Genomic DNA, 21,986 nt, shown 5'->3' with positions numbered 1-21,986 from the left:
CTGCTAATTTCAATGCTGGGCCATCAGCAAGTGTCATTGTGCGAACCCCTCAACGAAATATCATCGATATGGGCTTTTGGAGCAGAAGGCCCACTCGTGTACCCTTGATGAAGGCACGACACAAAGCTTCACGCCTCGCCCGGGCCTTTCAACACTGACAGTGGACTGTTGATGACTGGAAACATGTTGCCTGGTCGGACGAGTCTCTTTTCAAATTGTATCGAGTAGATAGACGTATACCGGTATGGAGACAACTTAATGAATTCATGGACCCTGCATGTCAGCTAGGGACTGTTGGAAGCTCTGTAATGGTGTGGGGCCTGTGCAATTGAAGTGATATGGGACCCCTTATACCTCTAGATACGACTCTAACAAGTAGTAGTAGTAGTAGTAGTAGTAGTAGTAGTAGTAGTATGTCGTGTGACTAGGGCCTCCCGTCGGGTAGACCATTCGCCGGGTGCAAGTCTTTCGATTTGACGCCACTTCTGCGACTTGCGCGTCGATGGGGATGAAATGATGATGATTAGGACAACATAACACCCAGTCCCTGTGCGGATAAAATCTCCTAGCCAGGCGGGAATCGAACCCGGGCCCTTAGGATTGACATTCTGTCGCGCTGACCATTCAGCTACCGGGGGCGGACACACTAAGTGACACGCACGTAAGCATCCTGTCTGATCACCTGCATTCATTCATGCCCATTGTGCATTCCGACGGACTTTGGCAGTTCCAGCAGGACAATGCGACACCCCACACGTCCAGAATAGTTACAGAGTGGCTCCAGGAACATTCTTCTGAGTTCAAACACTTTCGCTGGCCACCAAACTCCCCTGACATGAACATTAAAGAGCATATCTGTGATGCCTTGCAACGTGCTGCTCAGAAAGGAGCTCTACACCCTCATATGGATTTATGGATAGCTGTGCAGGATTCATTGTGTTGATAGCCTCCAACACTACTTCAGGCATTAGTCGAGTCCATTCCACGTCGTGTTGCGGCACTTCTGCGTGCTCGTGGAGGCCCTGCACGATATTAGGCAGGTGTACCAGTTTCTTTGGCTCTTCGGTGTATTAGTCCACTTCATTACAGAATGAATAAAAAAGATTTACTTAACTTGAAACAATCCTTTGCCATAGGAGCGCTTAATAATTTTCAGCTGTCATTGACTGTTGAAGCATCACTTGATACACTAATTAACAAACTGTTCTCTTGATGCCCAATGTTCAACATTTACCAAAGTATATTTCCGTCTGCGGCTTGGATAACTCTTAGTCCTACACGATGCTGTTGACTGCTTCAGCTGAAGTCACGAACTGGTGCACAGCACTTCCATACTCGGTTGAATATTGACCTCAGCGGGGTCAGGGATTTTCTCTGCCTCGTGATGGCTGGGTGTTGTGTGCTGTCCTTAGGTTAGTTAGGTTTAAGTAGTTCTAAGTTCTAGGGGACTGATGACGATAGATGTTAAGTCCCATAGTGCTCAGAGCCATTTTATTGACCTCAGTGCGAGGGCGCTGTGGTGGTGAAAGAGAGGGCGTGTCTTCTTAATCCTCTCCCATTCGTTGTTACGGAGCGAGAGGTCACTAACGTCTGTGGCATCGACGAGCGTTGCTGATTGGACGAGACCACAATTACAGTAGGCTGTAAATTTCTTCTAGAGGAAGAAACCCAGAAAATGTTTTCAGCTTTTATTTCATTTTTTCCAAAAAGAGTCTCGTCGGGTCATAATGGTTTGGCCAACAACAAATATTATTTTATGAGAAAGCGTATTAATTCGAAATAAATTCGCTGAATGCGAATATCCTGGCGTCAACTGTGACGGATATAGGTATACCATCCTTTAGTGACATATGAAAGTTGGTGCCAGATTGCGACTCGAACTCGAATTTCCCGCTGACCGCGAAATATCACCTTAACCACTTCGGCTATCCGTGCACGCCTCCCGGACCGACCCAAACTTCCTTATGTCACACTGTCCATATACCTATTCAACAGTCCTCTAAATTCATCACTTAATGCTCGTAGCTTGATTCGGTATTCCAGCGTCAGCGAGAACGGGTCTACGAAAAATCGACACCCGTCGTACTATCGTTTTCTGCTTGGCAGTCCGGAAGGCGCTCATGGATCCCCGAAGTGATGTAGCTCGTAATTATTTAAATGCTGTGGAAACGATATTTGCTTTGTGTTATTTCCGTTTTTTGACGGAGAAAAGCGGTATATCTATACCTAAAACATTTGATTCCAAGATATTCACATTCAGCGAGTTTATTTCGAATTAATTTCGATCGGGTGTCAATCGTCATTAATGTCTGTTCATCCACACATGCAAGTAAAGAAACGGTACTGACAAAAACAATATTTTCTCGAATTCACACGTAGAAATACGTTAGGGAACACTTTATGCAACTGAATGAAGGCGGTAATAATTTCGTGTGTCTTAAACTGCTTGGTGCACTCTTTCAATTGGACGCGACTGCGATGACATGCGTATCCCTAATCTATCCCAGTAAACCAACTAAATGCGAATGCGAACCACGTGCCGGTCTTGTCAATTTTCACATAACTGAGAGAGGAAGGCTAGCTTCAAGCGAGACTAAAAAATTCCATCTTCTGACCGGGATTCGGTACGGCAATCTCTCGGTTTGCTAACACACTATTTGCCATGAGACCGGCAGTCCCGACAATGGAAGCAGTGATCAAAAAAGAATGATCTTAGCGTTCCACTAAAACCTGAGAATGATGAAATAGCGTGAAAGTAAATCTGTATCGTACTATTTGTAACAGAAGTTTTAAAAGGTGATGTTTTTACTGACATGAAATGAAACTTTCCTTTTGCCTCGTATAATGTTGATGAATATTGAATTTTTATTTTGTACACTACAGAAAAAAAAGTTTGCCTAGAATATGGGGAAGGGGGAAATATACGTTTTAATAGAGCCAACGTAGCAATTTTGCGAGTGTCAGTTTTTGTGTGCGCGTCGATTTTCGGAAACAAATTGTGTGATTTGCGAGCCAGATGCAATCGATAGTTGCCGCTGGGGAATGCTGAGGTCGCGTTACACGATGAGAGACACGTTATGTTCCCTGTGGTGCAGATACTCGATTGTAACTGCGCTCCAACTACGGCGAAAACCACGTCTGGCTGCGTCACGACAAGAAACACGTCCCGTGTGAGGACGGGATTAGGACTTAGCGTAGGACCGCGGAATAGAGAGTATACAGAAAGGGATGCAGAGGGTGGCTCTTTTGATTTTCATGAAGTCAAGCCATCCTCTCGACGCCTTACTGAAACTGATTAAAAGCGAAACGATAGCTGCTTACTACTACGGCTCGAAATGTCCATTCTTATGGAACGAAAGTAATCCAACCGACTAAATAAAATCTTTTATCAATGGAAGCGCTAATGGAACAAGATGAGATAAATATTTAGTAAAAAAACTTGTCACAAAATGTTTTAAATTCATTCTGTTCACATGTCCAAGCTGTGAACTAGGACTGCTTTTATCTTCAGATGACAATGAAGCTACTTTGTCTTGTAAATATGAGGTTTTTCCTTGCTACAAGTTTATTTTACTTATTAATTTTTCTTTCCTGGGACTTTGAGCTGATAAATCAGCTTGACTTCCAACACAAAGAGCTGTTATGGGACCCTCGACAGGCGTTTGTGTTGTAATAGTGCTGGAATCGTCATTCATGTTTTCAGCCTAAAAGTAACACATAGGGGACACTTTAAATGAAGACAACAGACTGCTTTAAAATGGAATTGGTGCACATGTTTTGAATTAGGTCCAGATCTATAAGGTCAGACCAACATGTTATGTAATATGAATCATTTCCTTGAACACTTGCATGTCCGTTCCTGGTAGCTGAGTGGTCAGCGCGATGGAATGGTATACCTAACGGCCCAGGTTCGATTCCCGGCTGTGTTGGAGATTTTCTCTGCTCAGGGAGTGGTGTTGTGTTGTCCTTATCATCATCCTTTCACCCCATCGACACGCAAATCGCCGAAGTGGCGTCAACTCGAAAGACTTGAACCAGGCGAACGGTCCCCGACGGGAGGCCTTAGCCACACGGCATTTCATTAGAACAGTTGCATACCAATGCTCTTTATTGCATTGTCCAACACCTGTTGGGGGGGGGGGGAGAGGAGGGGGAGGGCGGGGCATCAGCGACTGACCCCACAACCATTTATCTCGCCGTAGGATAAACATTATAGCTTAAGTATTTCCGTAATGCTGGTAGAATAGAAGATTAAAATTTTGATAATTCATAGTGGGAAAGGATTACTGGGTCTTTTTTTTATAAAAAATCCGCAGAAAGAAGTTTAAATTAATTATGAATAATGCTTTTACATTTATTCATATTAATTTCATCATTACAAGGGCTGCTGAGATTCACACTCAGAACAATTCACAATGCAAACTAATTCTTCTTTCTTTGTGTGTGCAGGACAGATACACTACTTGCAAGAAGTGCAAGCTTTTATGTTCTTGTGCTTTTTGCTCCTGGCAAATAAGTACCAGCGTTCTCTCTTCGGCAGATTATGCACTCGTGTACGTGTTGCTTTTCCTCATGGCTCTGTAATGATGTTTCCTCTGCTTACAGCACCTCGATGCTCATTACAATCATACACAAAAGTTAATAATGCTATTGACTATTTTGAGTGTAGGCCTACAGCATTTTGAGCGCGTCTTTTCATGTTGAGGTTGCTGGTACTGCTTTCTCCCAGAACTCTTTGTGGGACAGTTCTTTGCTCATTCCTTCTGTTATCTTGAAATTCAATATGCGATTTGTATGCTACAATGTCAACCAAGCTGAAAAACGCCACTATTGGCCATCGCCTCGTTGCTCGACGGCAGCTGTACTTTTTACACACTTGTCGAATGTATCCAGTCCAGATCTTGTACATTTGTGTAATAAGATTATGTGTGACTTCTCTTCCGTCACACCCATGTCGTGATGTTGGGTTGACGTCACTGTAACGACCTTTCCTTTATTAGACATGTAGCTGGCTAAAGTGGCATTATCACTAAGGGCAAACCGAACCTTTCCCTGTGTAGCTTTTTTCACAGAAGCAGCGCGGAGTTCTCTAGGTACATGGAGTTTGTCACTCTGAATAGTAAGGACTGTAGTTATTCGAAAGATCAGACGCTAGTAGAACAGTTGTGAGATTTCTGTCCAGGGTTGGGTTGAGTTGATTTGGGGGAGGGGACCAAACAGCTAGGTCATCGGTCTCATGTCTCATGAAGCAGTATTTCGTATCTGAGTCACATAACAGGCTCACTTCTACGCCACGTTTTCCTGGTTTTGTTGGAATATACAGCCTGAATGGGCATTGCCCATGGAAGGTCACAAATTCTTCCTCCACCGTAGCTGACTCACTAGGATGGTAAAACTCAGGAAACATATTGTTATGTTCCACGTACCGCCGATAGGAGCAAACCTATCGGCCTGTCTTCGAGCTGTTCAAGTTGGAGCGTCATCAAAACGCAGGCAGTTTGGTAAGAGCCTCATTTTATGCTCCAAAAGTGAAGCTCGGTACATCGGAAATTTTCGTTACCAAATATGTCACGTAAACTGCTCTTGTCCTGTCCACTGACTACACAGCTCAACAGAATTGAAACTGCTGACACCATTTCTTCCCTTTCAAAAGCGTTTCAATTTCCCACGAAACTATCTTCAGATGATTCCCGAAGATGCCTAGCTTCTGGTTGGTATACATCACGATATTATCATAGATGTTATCGTCAAAGTGCATGAGAAAACCTTACCTGGTGTACCAGCTTTTATCCCCGGGCTTAGTTCCTTTTGCAGCTCTCGTTATCTTAACAGAAGCCCTCCGCACTTGATTTATCTAACGCTCTGTCTTCCATATCATACCTGCTGGGGTCACCATTTCACTGTCAACGTGATCAATATGTACCTCCGGACTCGGTCGCATTTTTGTTACTTCAATATCTGTAAAATATGAAAACAGAACCGGAGGCCAGCACCCCTAACACACATCTACCGAGATAGACATCCTAATACACTCAATAATATATGTGAGCAGTAATAAATATCATCCGACTCGTTGTTGTCAGAAACCACTTGATCTGGAAGTTCCACGACTATCACTTTTTAAATTTCGGACAGTTCCCCACTAAATTCGTTGTCTGGATTCGCAAGCAAATTTCTTATTTCGTCATCTGTCACTTTCATTGTTTTTCATTGTATGACTGTGGCACGGAAATATAAGCTTCCGCTCACCACACTGTTTACCCGTTGACTCAGGGTGACTTGGTTGCTACACATTCAGTCATAGCAATCGCTATAACTCAACAATGAATGTAAACTAAAAGCTCTTTTTGTTATCAGTTGTAGCAATAATCATTACAATAAATGTCATGTACGTGTTAAATCCTGTACTCAACACAACGGGGGTCGTTTCCCAAAAACTTCGTTGAGATTAGTGGCTCACGCCACCCCTCGTCCGCAGCTCGTGGTCTAGTGGCTAGCGTTGTTGTCTCTATCTCTGTATCACGAGGCCCCGGGTTCGATTCCCGGTGGGGTCGGGGCTTTTCTCCGCCCGGAGACTGCGTGTTTGTGTTCTTCTCAGTCTCTCATCATCATTCGCGAAGTGCCGAGATTGTAAATGGAAAGATTTGGAGCTTGTACGGGCGCTGCGAACCACGATGTTGAGCGCCCCACAAACCAACATCATCATCATCATCATCATCATCACCCTCCCCCAACTGGTACGCAACTTCCAATAAATCACAATTCATAAATACTGATAAGTGTCACAAATGAACTCCTGTGAAGCTTTGTCCTAAATATGAGATGTTTTTCTGCTTCTCTTGTATGTAACTGTTTGTGTGGAAGTCTTTCAAAATGGTTCAAATGGCTCTGAGCACTATAGGACTTAACATCTGAAGTCCCGTAGAACATAGAACTACTTAAACCTAACTAACCTAAGGACATCACACACATCCATGCCCGAGGCAGGATTCGAACCTGCGACCGTAGCAGTCGCTCGGTTCCGGGCTGAAGCGTCAAGAACCGCTCGGTCACAACGGCAGGCGGAAGTCTTTCTCATCATCATTTTCTTTCAGCAGTAAGTGCAACAATGAATCGCAGTCATTAATCTGAGAAACGTGCGTCTACTTGGATGAACGGTTCACGACTGAGATACAGAAAGCGCGCTCGGTGCCAAGGCGCTCAAATAAAATACTTTAACTTCTATATTCTCTATACTGTGGTGAGATATGGCTTTCCTTTGAACTTTAAAAACAATTTCGATATGTTAGCTAGATCTAGAGCACATCAACAAATCACCTAGAATGAACCAAAGGTAAAGTAGCCAGCGATAATTCTATGAATGCAAACCTTTCAACTTTTATGCTGCAGAGGACTTAGAAACTGAGTATCAAAACAACTATTACCAGTAGCGAAATAAATAGATACTTCACTTTCGAGCTGTGATGGAAAACTATAAGCTACAAAAGAAATCAATTTTGTGCCTCAGTTGATTTCCTCAGAATCGAATGAGAGGTATTATATACAGTAGTGAAAAAAATGCGGAAATACGAAGTAAGTCATTTTTAATTTTTTAAAGGAGAAGGAGAATTTCTATCCAAAAACGAACTCCAGTAATTGTTGTAGCTTTGCTTCATTTACATGCAGTATTTTTTTTACGATTTAATGAGGTTTTATTGTTTACAGCAAGAAAAGCGGAAAACTCATTTTTCCCAAGTACCACTATCAGCCACATTGTAGGGAACCGCTCCTTAGTTTCCCGTGTGGTCTTTTCTCTTACTACTACTCATTTATATTTCTAACTTTAATAGTACATCAGAAAACGCTGTTTCGGTAAGCAAATGGTTCAAATGGCTATGGGACTTAACATCTGAGGTCATCAGTCCCCTAGAACTTAGAACTACTTAAATCTAACTAACCTAAGAATATCACACACATCCATGCCCGAGGCAGGATTCGAACCTGCGACCGTAGCGGTCGCGCGGTTCCGGACTGAAGGGCCTAGAACCGCTCGACCACACCGGCCGGCTGTCGGTAAGCCCAACAGCTAAGTGCACCATTATTCAAATAAACACAATGTATCCGTTCGCCTTTGCCTTCAGACACTCGCTTTCAATATGGCAGACTTCGTGAATGCGCACTAAATTTTGGAACATGGATTGCAGCCGAGTTTCCAATTTGTATACTCTCTAGCAGGTGCGGCTACTAATTAAAGGCTCTGAGGTGGAGCTGCCCAGAGATAAATACTAAAATAAATTTCTCAATACACATTACAGAATTTAAATCATCAGAACGCATTTCTCATATTTGTCACCTAAATATAAATAATACTGGTGAACGTTTCTGGAACTGTTGATGCGTGATACCACGCGATGTTTTGCTAACAGGCAGTAGCAACCCTCAAGGCTGCGCCTTGAAATGCCGCTCTGCTCTATGCAGCAGAGGTTTGGGATCGTGCCTTCCTCGGAGTACAACACTTATGGGCGTCCCGAAGGCTCTGGTGTTTCAGCCTAAGGGTGTCCTAGCAACCCGCACATAACTATCACGTCCCACTGCTTACATCAAATGGAAATGAACAGAGTTGCTGAAACTTCGCTATCGAATCCCTGTCTCTGTATATCTATGTTATGCTTCGATGCATCATTAATCGACATTTGATATTACTGCTTTGATAGTGTTTTAGACAATTTTTTGTTTCTGTCATTGGCTATCCACCGTTGAAATAAGTTTGCAAATTTCTTGCCGGAGTGCACTGGAATCCGGTAACGTAAGAATCACCACCTAGCGTGTTTCGCTATTGATTACAGGAGAGAGCGCCCGAAATATACTCCTTGTGCGAAATATGTCCCGTTACTTTAGTTTCTTTTTGTGGGTGCATTATGCCTGAGTTTAGTGAGTTTTACTGTCTTGTGAATAACAGCAGCACACTATGAGTTCGAAAAGAACACAATATGATTTCAATGCGCAATTTAAGAGGTAAAATTTTGGAACATGCGTACAGGACGAAAACGAAGGAGCTTGGTGAACCAATATCCGATGTAAATATGAATTAAGAGCAAAATCTGTGTAAATCCGGGCAAGGGTACAAGGGTAAACAAGGCCCCCGGAGAAGACAACATTCCGTTGGAACTACTGACGGCCTTGGGAGAGCCAGTCCTGACAAAACTCTACCATCTGGTGAGCAAGATGTATCAAACAGGCGAAATACCCTCAGACTTCAAGAAGAATATAATAATTCCAATCCCAAAGAAAGCAGGTGTTGACAGATGTGACAATTACCGAACAATCAGTTTAATAAGCCACAGCTGCAAAATACTAACACGAATTCTTTACAGACGAATGGATAAACTAGTAGAAGCCGACGCGAGACAATACTGACCTTACGACTTATCTTAGAAGAAAGATTAAGGAAAGGCAAACCTACGTTTCTAGCATTAGTAGACTTAGAGAAAGCTTTTGACAATGTTGACTGGAATACTCTCTTTCAAATTCTAAAGGTGGCAGGGGTAAAATACAGGGAGCGAAAGGCGATTTACAATTTGTACAGAAACCAGATGGCAGTTATAAGAGTCGAGGGACATGAAAGGGAAGCAGTGGTTGGGAAGGGAGTAAGACAGGGTTGTAGCCTCTCCCTGATGTTATTCAATCTGTATATTGAGCAAGCAGTAAAGGAAACAAAAGAAAAATTCGGAGTAGGTATTAAAATCCATGGAGAAGAAATAAAAACTTTGAGGTTCGCCGATGACATTGTAATTCTGTCAGAGACAGCAAAGGACTTGGAAGAGCAGTTGAACGGAATGGATGGTGTCTTGAAGGGAGGATATAAGATGAACATCAACAAAAGCAAAACGAGGATAATGGAATGTAGTCGAATTAAGTCGGGTGATGTTGAGGGTATTAGATTAGGAAATGAGACACTTAAAGTAGTAAAGGAGTTTTGCTATTTGGGGAGCAAAATAACTGATGATGGTCGAAGTAGAGAGGATATAAAATGTAGACTGGCAATGGCAAGGAAAGCGTTTCTGAAGAAGAGAAATTTGTTAACATCGAGTATAGATTTAAGTGTCAGGAAGTCTTTTCTGAAAGTATTTGTATGGAGTGTAGCCATGTATGGAAGTGAAACATGGACGATAAATAGTTTGGACAAGAAGAGAATAGAAGCTTTCGAAATGTGGTGCTACAGAAGAATGCTGAAGATTAGATGGGTGGATCACATAACTAATAAGGAGGTACTGAATAGGATTGGGGAGAAGAGGAGTTTGTGGCACAACTTGACCAGAAGAAGGGATCGGTTGGTAGGACATGTTTTGAGGCATCAAGGGATCACCAATTTAGTATTGGAGGGCAGCGTGGAGGGTAAAAATCGTAGGGGGAGACCAAGAGATGCATACACTGAGCAGATTCAGAAGGATGTAGGTTGCAGTAGGTACTGGCAGATGAAGAAGCTTGCACAGGATAGAGTAGCATGGAGAGTTGCATCAAACCAGTCTCAGGACTGAAGACCACAACAACAACAATGTACAATGCAGCTGACTGCTTGTGTGCGCTTTACCATTTAAAATGCATATTTTCGTAATACACAAGCATGTATACAACAAATGGCGATTGCTGAGGTTGCTCATGTCAGCCAACCACAGCACAAGATCTGTGGCGTCATTGAAACATCACTGTTTCGTCACGCGAACTCATGAACGCCGCAGTTCGAGCGCACAAAACATTCCCTTTGAAATTTCTAAATGAAGTTAACAAGAACATTAAACATGCAGCAAAGCTAACATACACCGCATTAAAAATCCGTCCCAAACGCACCTTTTAGTTGTGTTTTTTGTGGTAAACTGTTGGAAAATTTGACGTTGGGGGGATAAATAAACTGCTGCAGATTTTATCTTCGAGTTAGCTTTCGATGTTATTTAGTAGTTGATCACGAAACGGAAAGAATACACAGTATGTAAACTGTAGAATATTATATTGCAAGGAAGCTAAGGAGATGATGTTGCGGGTGGGTGGTCTCCTCTTTTTACAACACAAATACACACGTGGATTAATACGGTTCTATATTTACATGAACATTTACGTAACTGGAATAGAGTCCATGTTGTAGAGCACAAGGTCTTCAGAAATAGTCCTCTTGCAGACAATATCGGTAATGGAACTTCCTGGCAGATTAAAACTGTGTGCTTGACCGAGACTCGAACTAGGGACCTTTGCCTTTTGCGGGTTAGTGCTCTACCAACTGAGCTACCCAAGCACGACTCACCCCCCGTCCTCACAGCTTTAATTCTGCCAGTACCTCGTCTCCTACCTTCCAAACTTAGAAGCTCTCCTGCGAACCTTGCAGAACTAGCACTCCTGAAAGAAAGGATATTGCGGAGACATGGCTTAGCCATGCTAGTTCTGCAAGGTTCGCAGGAGAGCTTCTGTTAAGTTTGGAAGGTAGGAGACGAGGTACTGGCAGAAGTAAAGCTGTGAGGACGGGGCGTGAGTCGTGCTTGGGTCACTCAGTTGGTAGAGCTATTGCCCGCGAAAGGGAAAGGTCCCGAGTTCGAGTCTCGGTCCGTCACACAGTTTTAATCTGCCAGGAAGTTTCATATTAGCGCACACTCCGCTGCAGAGTGAAAATCTCATTCTGGAAACATCCCCCAGGCAGTGGCTAAGCCATGTCTCCGCAACATCCTTTCTTTCAGGAGTGCTAGTTCTGCAAGGTTCGCAGGAGAGCTTCTGTTAAGTTTGTAAGTTAGGAGACGAGGTGCTGGGTAGCTCAGTTGGTAGAGCACTTGCCCGCGAAAGGCAAAGGTCCCGAGTTCGAGTCTCGGTCTGGCACACAGTTTCAATCTGCCAGGGAGTTTCATATCAGCGCACACTCCGCTGCAGAGTGAAAATCTCATTGTAAATATCGGTAATCTTGCTATTTTAGTCTCACTGCTTGCCCCGCTATAATCGCTACTCTGGTCGCTATGTATTGTCGCGTAGCATGTGACGTGAACTTGGCCCACTCTGCGAAGATATTGACAGACACCAAACTGGGAGTCAGTCATTGAGTCCCATCAGCGGCGGCAGCCTAAGTACTTGCTATCGATAGGGCGTTGGCGGCGTGTTGCTTGCGGGTGTGTCTCTGGCGCGCTTGATCCAGCGCCTACTAATCGATCTTCGCTTCATCTTTTCCGACTGATGTGCTGGCGACAGCTTAAGCCAGCACGTAAACGTTTGGCCAGAGTGTGATATACCACCCCCTCCCCCTCCTCCATCCTGAAATGGTGGTTGTGGTGACAGACTGATATGTAGCGCAGCGCGAGGTCTAGGTTGGTTCCGGTCGATGTTGGGTATGTTTCAGCCTTCCCCAGCATGGAAACCACTGTAGTAAGACCACGGTTAAGTTCGCTAACACTAAACCACAAGTCTCGGATTTTAGGAACAGCCAATGGCGAACGCAGCGCACATGGTAAATTGTACTCGAGTCTGCGGCGACACGTATCGACGCGCACCTGCGACGCGTGTGGGGGTAGCCTGTGTGTCGCTGCGGCGGAGCGCGTGTGGGCGAGACGGCGTCCCGGCCGCTTCCGCTCTGCCTTTGCGCTACGCTGCGCCGCCGCCAACTGGCGTCCACCCGCCAAGTGGATAATGGCCGCGCTTCTGGGAAGCGAGCAAGTGCACTGTACGTACCGCTCGCTCTGCCTGGGGCCGCTTCTGCGTGCGTGTCTCCGTCAGCGCCCGACTACTGCGGTGTCCGGCACCGGCGTCCCAGCACTGTGTTCCCACAACAGCTTATGTTCTCCCGGACAGCTCGGCGAATTTGGTGCTTCCTCGGAAATCCCAGTCAAAGACAATGCCTTCCTTTTCCAAGAGCTTGCCAACAACTGCGTCAGGTGACGGTCTATTGGCTCACAGTCGTAACAAGTTCAGAAAGTCTCGTTATGGTGAAAGGGAACTGTCTTCTTATTTTCCAAAGCAGTGAGTGATGTCGACAGGAGATCTCAAATTGATTCCATGTTTCTCCATTTCCAGGAGGTTTTAGACACTGTTCCTCGCAAGTCGCGTCTAACCAAACTGCGTGCCTGTGGAGTATCACCGTAGCTGTGCGGCTAGATCCGAGATTTCCTCTCATAAAGGTCACAGTATGTAGTAATCCACGGAAAAATCGTCGAGTAAAAGAGAAGTGATATCCGACGTACCCAAAGGAAGTGTTATAGACCCTCTGCTGCTCCTAATCTACATAAACGATTCAGTAGATAACCCGAGGAGCCCTCTTAGACTTTTTGCAGATAGTGATGTCATATACCGTTTATTAAAATCATCAGTGTTGTGGCGTAACAAGCTCGCTACGCCACACTGAGAAGGAAGCCGAAAGGCACGCGCTAAGCTACAGCAGGATGGCTTGAAGTCTGGAACAGGATACGTATTGAATACTATAAAGAAAATACGAACTTTTTGAATATACTTAACTTTTAATCAATCCTTGTGATACATCTCTCTTGACTATACAAATGAGACTCGTAAGATACATGCACTGTGACAATTGGCGCCTTGCTAAGTCGTAGCCATTAACTTAGCTGAAGGCTATTCTAACTGTCTCTCGCCAAATCAGAGCAAGGGCTTCGTCAGTATAGTCGCTAGCAACGTAGTCGTACAACTGGGGCGAGTTCTCGTACGTCTCTCGAGACCTGCCGTGTGGTGGCGCTCGGTCTGCGATCACACAGTGGCGACACGCGGGTCCGACATGTACTAATGGACCGCGGCCGATTTAAGCTACCACCTAGCAAGTGTGGTGTCTGGCAGTGACACCACAATCAGATCAGAACCAATTGCAAAATGATTTATATACATTTGAATGGTGCAAAAAACTGGAGAACACCTGTCTCCTGGCTTATGTGTCCAGTACACTTTAAGTGAAAATAACCACAAAATAGTGGCAAAAATGAATCAGTATCACGTAGCGATACCGTGACAATAATGTCACAACCTGCTAATTTTTAACAATTTCTTGGCAGTTTGTAGCTGGCCATATTAATTGCTCACAAAAGGAGCTACGCATTTCTTATTCAGTCTAGCAGATAACCATAAAAATAAATATCCACTTTTTTGTGAAAATAAATTACAAAAACCACGCATTCAAAAAGATGTCAAGTGATATGGTTATATCCGGAACACGTTCAGACACTTATGCAGGGGTAACATAAGGGTTAAAATTTTGTTCTGGAGACACTACGAATGAACAAAACAATTTTAAACATTATCTTGCCTGCCGGATTCGCGCACAGGATTGCCTCTCTGCGATGGATATGGCTGGTCTTCATGTTTTCCGTCGCGGTTGGAGCAGATTTACACTTTGGCTCCTCCGGAGACCCAGATTTATTTCCGATTTGACTAATTTTAGGAAAGATAGTACACCAGATTTTACATTACAATCTCAGTATTTTAACAATTTAGATGCGCATCACGGTTTTACCGTCGTTTACACTGATGGCTCCAAACAGGAGAATTTACTTGGCTGTTCTGTAGTGTTCCCTGATCATGTTACCCGGATTCGCCTCCCTGATGAATATACCATTTTCGCAGTGGAGCTCTACGCGTTCCTGAAGGCACTGGAGCAGATGAATCAGGTTCGGGGCAATCGATTTCTCCATTCTCTTAGTGCCTTACAGTCATTGCAGAATCTGTACTCAACTGAGGAGATGGTCCAGCTGATATAGGACCAACTGTAGTTGCTCCAACGGTGGGGTAAGAAGGTGTCCTTCTGCTGGGTGCCTGGTCATGTAGGAATATGGGGCACTGAACAGGCCGATCGGGCTGCCAAGGAGGCCTGCAGAGAGCAGGATGTGGTCCAGTGTCATATTCCCTTGCAGTCTGTCATTTCTGCACTCCACAAGAAGTGCATGGAGTTGTGGGAGGAAGGCCGCCCGGAGTGGCCGAGCGGTTCAAGGCGCCGCAGTCTGGAACCGCGCGACCGCTACTGTCGCAGGTTCGAATCCTGCCTAGGGTATGGATGTGTGTGATGTTCCTAGGTTAGTTAGGTTTAAGTAGTTCTAAGTTCTAGGGCACTGATGACCTCAGAAGTTAAGTCCCGTAGTGCTCAGGGCCATTTGAACCAGGGTGTAGAAAAGTATCCGCTACCAGTCGTCACAATAAAAGGTTATTTATTTATCACACGACCGGTTTCGGGCTTGCGCCCATCCTCAGGTGTTTATACATGTATAAATACCTGAGGATGGGCGCAATCCCGAAACCGATCGTGTGACAAATAAATAACCTTTGATTGTGACTGGTGGCGGATACTTTTCTATACCCTATAAAGGAACAGTCACGGATTTCGACAGCATCCACTGTGGATAAAATCAATTTGAACCATTTCTTAGCAGCTTGTACATGGCCATATTAATTGCTTGCAAAAGAATCTATGAATTTCATTATTCGATCTAGCAGATAACCATAAAAATAAATATACAGGCATTCAAAAAGTTGTCAAATGATATGGTTACATTCGGAAAACGTTCAGACATTTATGCGGTGGTAACATAAGGGTTAAAATTTTGTTCTGAAGACACTACGAATGAACAACAATGTTAGACATTATCTTGCTTGCCTCAGACGTGTAACTGACCATCCTAAAATGAGCATTTGTTATTCATAACATTATTCACTTATCTCCCAGCGTCCTTTGATTGTAGAAAAGGCGATATCACTGGATTATATTTCCAATTGCTGCTAGAAATTTGTAGTGCCATAAAAAACTCCGAAATACGACTTCATTTGAAAGTAATTTTCCACTCCCGATGGACGCTATACAATCATTCCTCAGTGTGCTTATAGAGGCTATCTGCTTAGTAGTACTGAAGTAGCGAAGGTGCGGAAAAATTATGGAATTTCTGCGATTAGTTGTTCTGGACTCTCAATACTCACATGTCTGTCACTCCAAAATGACAACTTTTACACGTGCCAACCTTTTGCTGGCGTGGGTGCTTGCTCAGATAATTGTCCTAAAAGGACAAATTATCTCGGCGGGACAGTGACGCCGCCATCGCGACCTTGGGACCCCGGGGGGCCCCATTTTTTTTATCAGTTGCTGCCCCTCGAATCATGAAACGACGCAGTTATGTTTTCGATTCATGATTGTGATTAGTTTTAGATTGATCATACACTCAAGACCCAAAGAAACTGGTACACCTGGCTAATATAGTGTATGGGTCCGCGAGCACTCGGGAGTGCCGCAACTCAGCGTGGCATGGATCGACTAAATTCTGAAGCAGTGCTGGACAGATCTGACACTGTGAATCATGCAGGGGTGTCCATAAATCCTTAAGAGTACGAGGAATTGGAGGTCTGTTCTGACCAGCGCGTTGCATGGCATCTCAGATACGCTCAATAATATTCATGTCTGGGGACTTTGGTGACCATCGGAAGTGTTTAAACCCAGAAGAGTGTTCCTGGAGCCACTCTGTAGCAATTCTGGACATGTTGGGCGTCGCATTGTTCTGCTGGATTCGCCCAAGTCCGTCGGAGTGCACAATGGACATGAATGGATGCAGATGATCAGACAGGATGCTTACGTACATGTCGTATCTAGACGTATCAGGAGTCTCGTATCACTCGAACTGCTCATGACCCACAACATTACAGTGCCTCCAACAGCTTGAACAGTTACACTATTGATGACAAACAGCTGGAGGCAGCGTCTGCCGTAAAATATCTAGGAGTAACTCTCCAAATAGTGGGAAAAGCAGACACAAGACTCAGATTCACCGGAAGAGTCTTAAGGAAATGTAACTCATCCACGAAAGAAGTGGGTTATAAGGCATTTGTTCGCCCGATTCTTGAGTATTGTTCATGTATCTGGGATCCCTATCAGGCCTATCAGGTAGGACTGATAGAGGAGATAGAGAATATTCAACGAAGAGCGGCGTGTTTCGTCACGGGATAATTTAGCTGGCGAGAGAGCGTAACGGATATGCTAAACAAACTCCACTGGCAGACGTCACAAGAGAGAAGTTGTGCATCAAGGAGAAATTTACTACTGAAATTTCGGGACAGCACTTTCCAGGACGACTTAGACAACATATTACTTTCCCCCACATACATCTCGCGTATTGAGCACGAGGAGAAAATTCGAGAAATTAGAGCCAGTACAGACGCTTACCGACAATCATTCTTCGCAAGCACTATTCGCGAGTGGAACGGGGTTGGAGGGATCAGATAGCAGTACCGAAAGTACCCTCCGCCACACATCATTAGGTGGCTTGTAGATGTAAATGACCTGCAGCGTCCATGGATTCATGAGGTTGTCTCCATTCCCGTACACGTCCATCCGCTCGATACAATATGAAACTGACTCGCTCGACAAGGCGACATGTTTTTATCAGTAAGCTAAGAGCTCATTGGGAGACAATTTCCAAACCTTTACGAAAATTTCGGTTACGGAGACGTGCAGCCCAACTGTCTTCTTATCGTTTATCTGTTAACGGAATGATTATTTATTTACATTGTCGGGTTTCTTCTGTACCGGACAGAGAATCTCAGAGCTGCACGGTATCGAGGCGAGATTTTTGTTTATTTATTTATTTCTTTACAAACTCCGCGATGAGGCCCTGAGGGCCAGGCATTACTTACGTCCGTCGTGTCATCATATTACATATGGTGATTTGGAGAGGCACGGGGTTACACACAACTTTTCCACGGTTAGGCGACCCACTAATAATATATATATAATCTGGTGCAGACCTATGTTTGTTGTTCTCACTGTGATGGCGTTGTCGTTGCGCACAGACGCCAATCTCAGCGATCTGCTATATTAAGAATTCAGTGAAAAGAACGAGCATTTCACTCTCTCATCTTATGTGATTAGAGAATTGTGCTGTAATGAGCATTGCACTTAATGCTTCTCGACTCTAATCCGGAACTGGGACCCGATTTTCAAGGGAAAGGTGTATACATTTTGATTCTTGGGAAGTAGAATAGGTAAACTCGATAGGTGCACGTAAGACGGAGGAGCAACGAGAGGACATGGTTAGATGATGTTGTCTGGTTTGTGAGGCGCTCAAGTGCGCGGTCATCAGCGCCTGTAAGAGTCCCAACTTTTACACAGTCCATTTTCTGTTCACTATCCAATCTGGCCTGTCTCACAAATTATGGCGATGATGAAATGATGAAGACAACACAAACACCTAGTCCCCGGGCAGAGAAAATCCCGGGAATTGAACCCTGTTCCCCGTGACCCGGACACAGCAACGCTAGCCCCTAGAGCTGACGACAGGGCATGGTTAGAAGGTCTTTTGTAAAAAGAAGCAGTTGCTAATGTCCAAGATTATAAAGATCATGTATAGGTGTGCCAATTTCTGAGACCTCTAAGACACCACGTGCCACTCGGATAGATTCTCGGTTTTCGTCAGGAGACTGAGTGAATGTATTTCAAGTCCTTCCACCAAGGAAAATTCTCTGACAGCGCGGGATTCGAACCAGATCCTTCACATGACAGATGTGCTCACCACGCTGCTTCAGAGAGGGTCAGGCGAAGTGAGCAGCCGAAGTTCGTCCTGAGTCTGTTACACCGTCAGCTAGTGATGTCTCTCTGTGCGTCGAATTGCTCATCTCACAACTGCCTGCACAATGCTCCACATTCCCATGCGCAGTTCTAAAAAAATCGCTATCTTACGTCACGTGGTGACAGTGCCAAATACGACCGGCAGAAGTGTTCTCTCCTCTTGGATCGTATTCCTCCTGGCGGGACGGGTGGACCTACAAGAATGCAATGCCGAAAGAAAACTGTGGCATTCTTCGGCCAGTTTCCTCGAGTAAGTGCCGCTTACGTAGCACACCCCGAGTGCACGCCCCCTTTGTTTTTGCAAAAGCTGCCTCGCGAGCACATGCCTGTGTGGTGAGCCGGAGCTCGATACTCTCTACTTGCTGACGCAGCAACACAGCCGCACAGCTGCAGGACAGGTGGTGTGGTGTCTGGCACTGCAGGAAGCTGGCGCAGTAATCCGCTCGCCTTTCAGCAGCCGGCTTCAGCTTTCAGGAGCAGGTGAGTCACCAGACCGCTGCTTCAGCCGGCTGCTGCCTTATCTGTGCGATAACATCCTTGACAACAACTCTGTCTCCATAACAGCTTTACAAATAACGGCCTGTTCCACAGATTCTCAGATATCGTTCGCTACCTGGAGTACACAACTTGCAGAGGGATCAAGGCCGGGGACTGCATGAACTTTGGCATCCTTCCTTAAGTGCTAAAATAGAGCTACCTTCGACTCCTCTATCTGTGTGTCGATCCTGGTGTTACCTGTCAATTTGTAATGTCTTCTGCACACTGTGGCAGAGTGTTGTTCTACAAACGAGTTAATGTGACATATTTGACGTAAAGCAAGTAAGTGAGAAAAACTTTAGAAAAGGATTGAAACTATGCTTAATGTTAGTTATAAATCGCTAAATACTCTCTTATGAAACACTGTATGGATATACTCGCACTCTGGGTAATTTGCGTTGCAGTTTAAAGAAAAACAAGCTTTTCACGAATTTCAAAGTCTATGACTTCCTATTTCCTGAACTATGAGCCGTACGGCGAAATAATTTTCCTGATATCTACAGTGATATCTACAGATACTATCTGATAAGTGTGTTGCCAATAGAATAATTACTAAAATGACAATGAGTGTCGGTTTTACAAGCTAATCTGCTATCAGGAAGGATAATTTTAAGAGCCCTGCGACTGACTTTCTATACATTAATCGTCGTTTTTGAAGTCGGGTGATAATCAGAGAAAACACATTACGAGCTGAAAATACAACGCTACTGGAAGCTTTTAGAACCCTGACGCAGCTGACATTTTATTTATTTATTTATCTATTTATTTGGGGAGCAAAATAACTGATGATGGTCGAAGTAGAAAAGATATAAAATGTAGACTGGTAATGGCAAGGAAAGCGTTTCTGAAGAAGATAAATTTGTTAACATCGAGTATAGATTTAAGTTTCAGGAAGTCATTTCTGAAATTATTTGTATGGAGTGTAGCCATGTCTGGAAGTGAAACATGGACGATAAATAGTTTGGACAAGAAGAGAATAGAAGCTTTCGAAATGTGGTGCTACAGAAGAATGCTGAAGATTAGATGGGTAGATCGCATAACTAATGAGGAGGTATTGAATAGAACTGGGGAGAAGAGGAGTTTGTTGCACAACTTGACAAGAAGAAGGGACCGGTTGGTAGGACATGTTCTGAGGCATCAAGGGATCACAAATTTAGCATTGGAGGGCAGCGTGGAGGGTAAAAATCGTAGAGGGAGACCAAGAGATGAATACACTAAGCAGATTCAGAAGGATGTAGGATGCAGTAAGTATTGGGAGATAAAGAAGCTTGCACAGGATAGCGTAGCATGGAGAGCTGCATAAAACCAGTCTCAGGACTGAAGACCACAATAACAACAACAACATCTATTTATTGTGTGGTACATGGCAGCAGCACGTATACAAATCGAAATTACACAGAGTTAGTTGTTGACTACATATCGATGTCCGTATCCACATCATAGCATGAGATATGGCTTCAATAAAGTCACCAGCTGATCTACTACATTTTCTGATAGGGCACGCTTTTATGAAAAGCTCCAGAATATGTTCACGTGCTCCACAGTCCCAACATGGGCTGTCCACGAGTCTCCATTAATAAAGCATGGTATCACAACTTGTTTTGCCCTTTCGGCTACAGTCGAGTCTAGACCAGTCTTTACTTGGGAAGCAGAAACCTTGCAGTGCTTTCGAGGGATCCGTTATGGGGTGATGAATACTAACTGAGTTCTTCCAGTCCTTTATCCATGTGTATATTAGAATAAAGGTGTTCTGTCATCTCATATACCTGTTGCTCCACATTGGCTTCCATGATTTCATGCGCATATTTCGTAAAATCGTTACTGCATCTTGAACGGGTATATTTTTTGCGTCGTCTACCCATAGTATTTTTCCCTTTCTTTAATAGTTGTTTCTTTTCGCTTGAGCTTTGGTGGAGCTATGTTACTGTCGATGGAGAGCCACGGTCCGGCCGAAGTGGCCGCGCGGTTCTGGCGCTGCAGTCTGGAGCCGCGAGTCCGCTACGGTCGCAGGTTCGAATCCTGCCTCGGGCATGGATGTGTGTGATGTCCTTAGGTTAGTTAGGTTTAACTAGTTCTAAGTTCTAGGGGACTAATGACCTCAGCAGTTGAGTCCCATAGTGCTCAGAGCCATTTGAACCATTTGGAGAGCCACGGTATTGGAGAAGACCTTAATGTACAGTAGATTAGCCGCATGGTTTTGTCGATCTGCACGTCTACTTGTTGGTATTGCGCCAGACCAGAGCACAGTAGTCAGCAATTGTGAAGACTATTGACGTGAGTCCTGTTGCCAGCGTGGGTGGATGTGCACCTCAATAGCTACCAGTCAATTTTCTAATAATATTATTTCATGTCGCTAGTTTCTAACCAAAACAATATTTACTGTGGCAGTTGTATTCCACTCTCTATTTGTTAAATAACACCTTCAGCAGTTTATTGAGGCGAGAGAACTTACTTTAGTTTTATATGCATTCGCACACAAACACCATCTTCTGCATTATTTAAGTGCCTTAAGATCATCCGTCAAAGTCCTTACCCTTCTTCAAGAGATTTATTTTGCACCGCTATGGCGAAATCGTCAGTTTATCCGACTTTTTTTCTCAGTGTCTATAGCACATCGGCAGTGTAAATATTGGATACTAATAGTGCTAGAACTGAACCTTGGGGTAGTCGGGTCTTGATTTTCAATGCTTTGTGAACATGATTTCTACCAATCACTGAGTAGTCTTTGGAAGTGTTGTAAACTGAAGGCATGGTATCACTTTCTTCAGCTTCAGAATAAGTCCATTCCACCAAATAATATCGCAGGCAGCTGTTAAGTCTACGAATGCCACTGATGTGCTCAGTCCTCTTTGAAAACCGTCGTCTGTGTGTGAAACCTACGCGCAACTTGTACGTTTACTAC

At 44.2% G+C, this 21,986-nt stretch overlaps 1 protein-coding gene and 1 non-coding gene across 3 annotated transcripts in view; both read left to right on the top strand.

The window, feature by feature from the left end:
- LOC126203583 (fatty acid-binding protein, muscle-like) overlaps nt 1-21,986 on the top strand; it is a 176,171-nt gene that overhangs the window by 85,623 nt on the left and 68,562 nt on the right. The gene's annotated exons all lie outside the window — the stretch shown is intronic.
- Nucleotides 11,766-11,839, top strand: Trnas-cga (transfer RNA serine (anticodon CGA)). Its single transcript has one exon. It is a non-coding gene; the product is annotated as a tRNA-Ser (tRNA).

Source organism: Schistocerca nitens, chromosome 9 (genome assembly GCF_023898315.1).
Source record: "Schistocerca nitens isolate TAMUIC-IGC-003100 chromosome 9, iqSchNite1.1, whole genome shotgun sequence".
Classification (NCBI taxonomy): domain Eukaryota; kingdom Metazoa; phylum Arthropoda; class Insecta; order Orthoptera; family Acrididae; genus Schistocerca; species Schistocerca nitens.
This window is presented reverse-complemented; position numbering and strand designations above follow the sequence as displayed.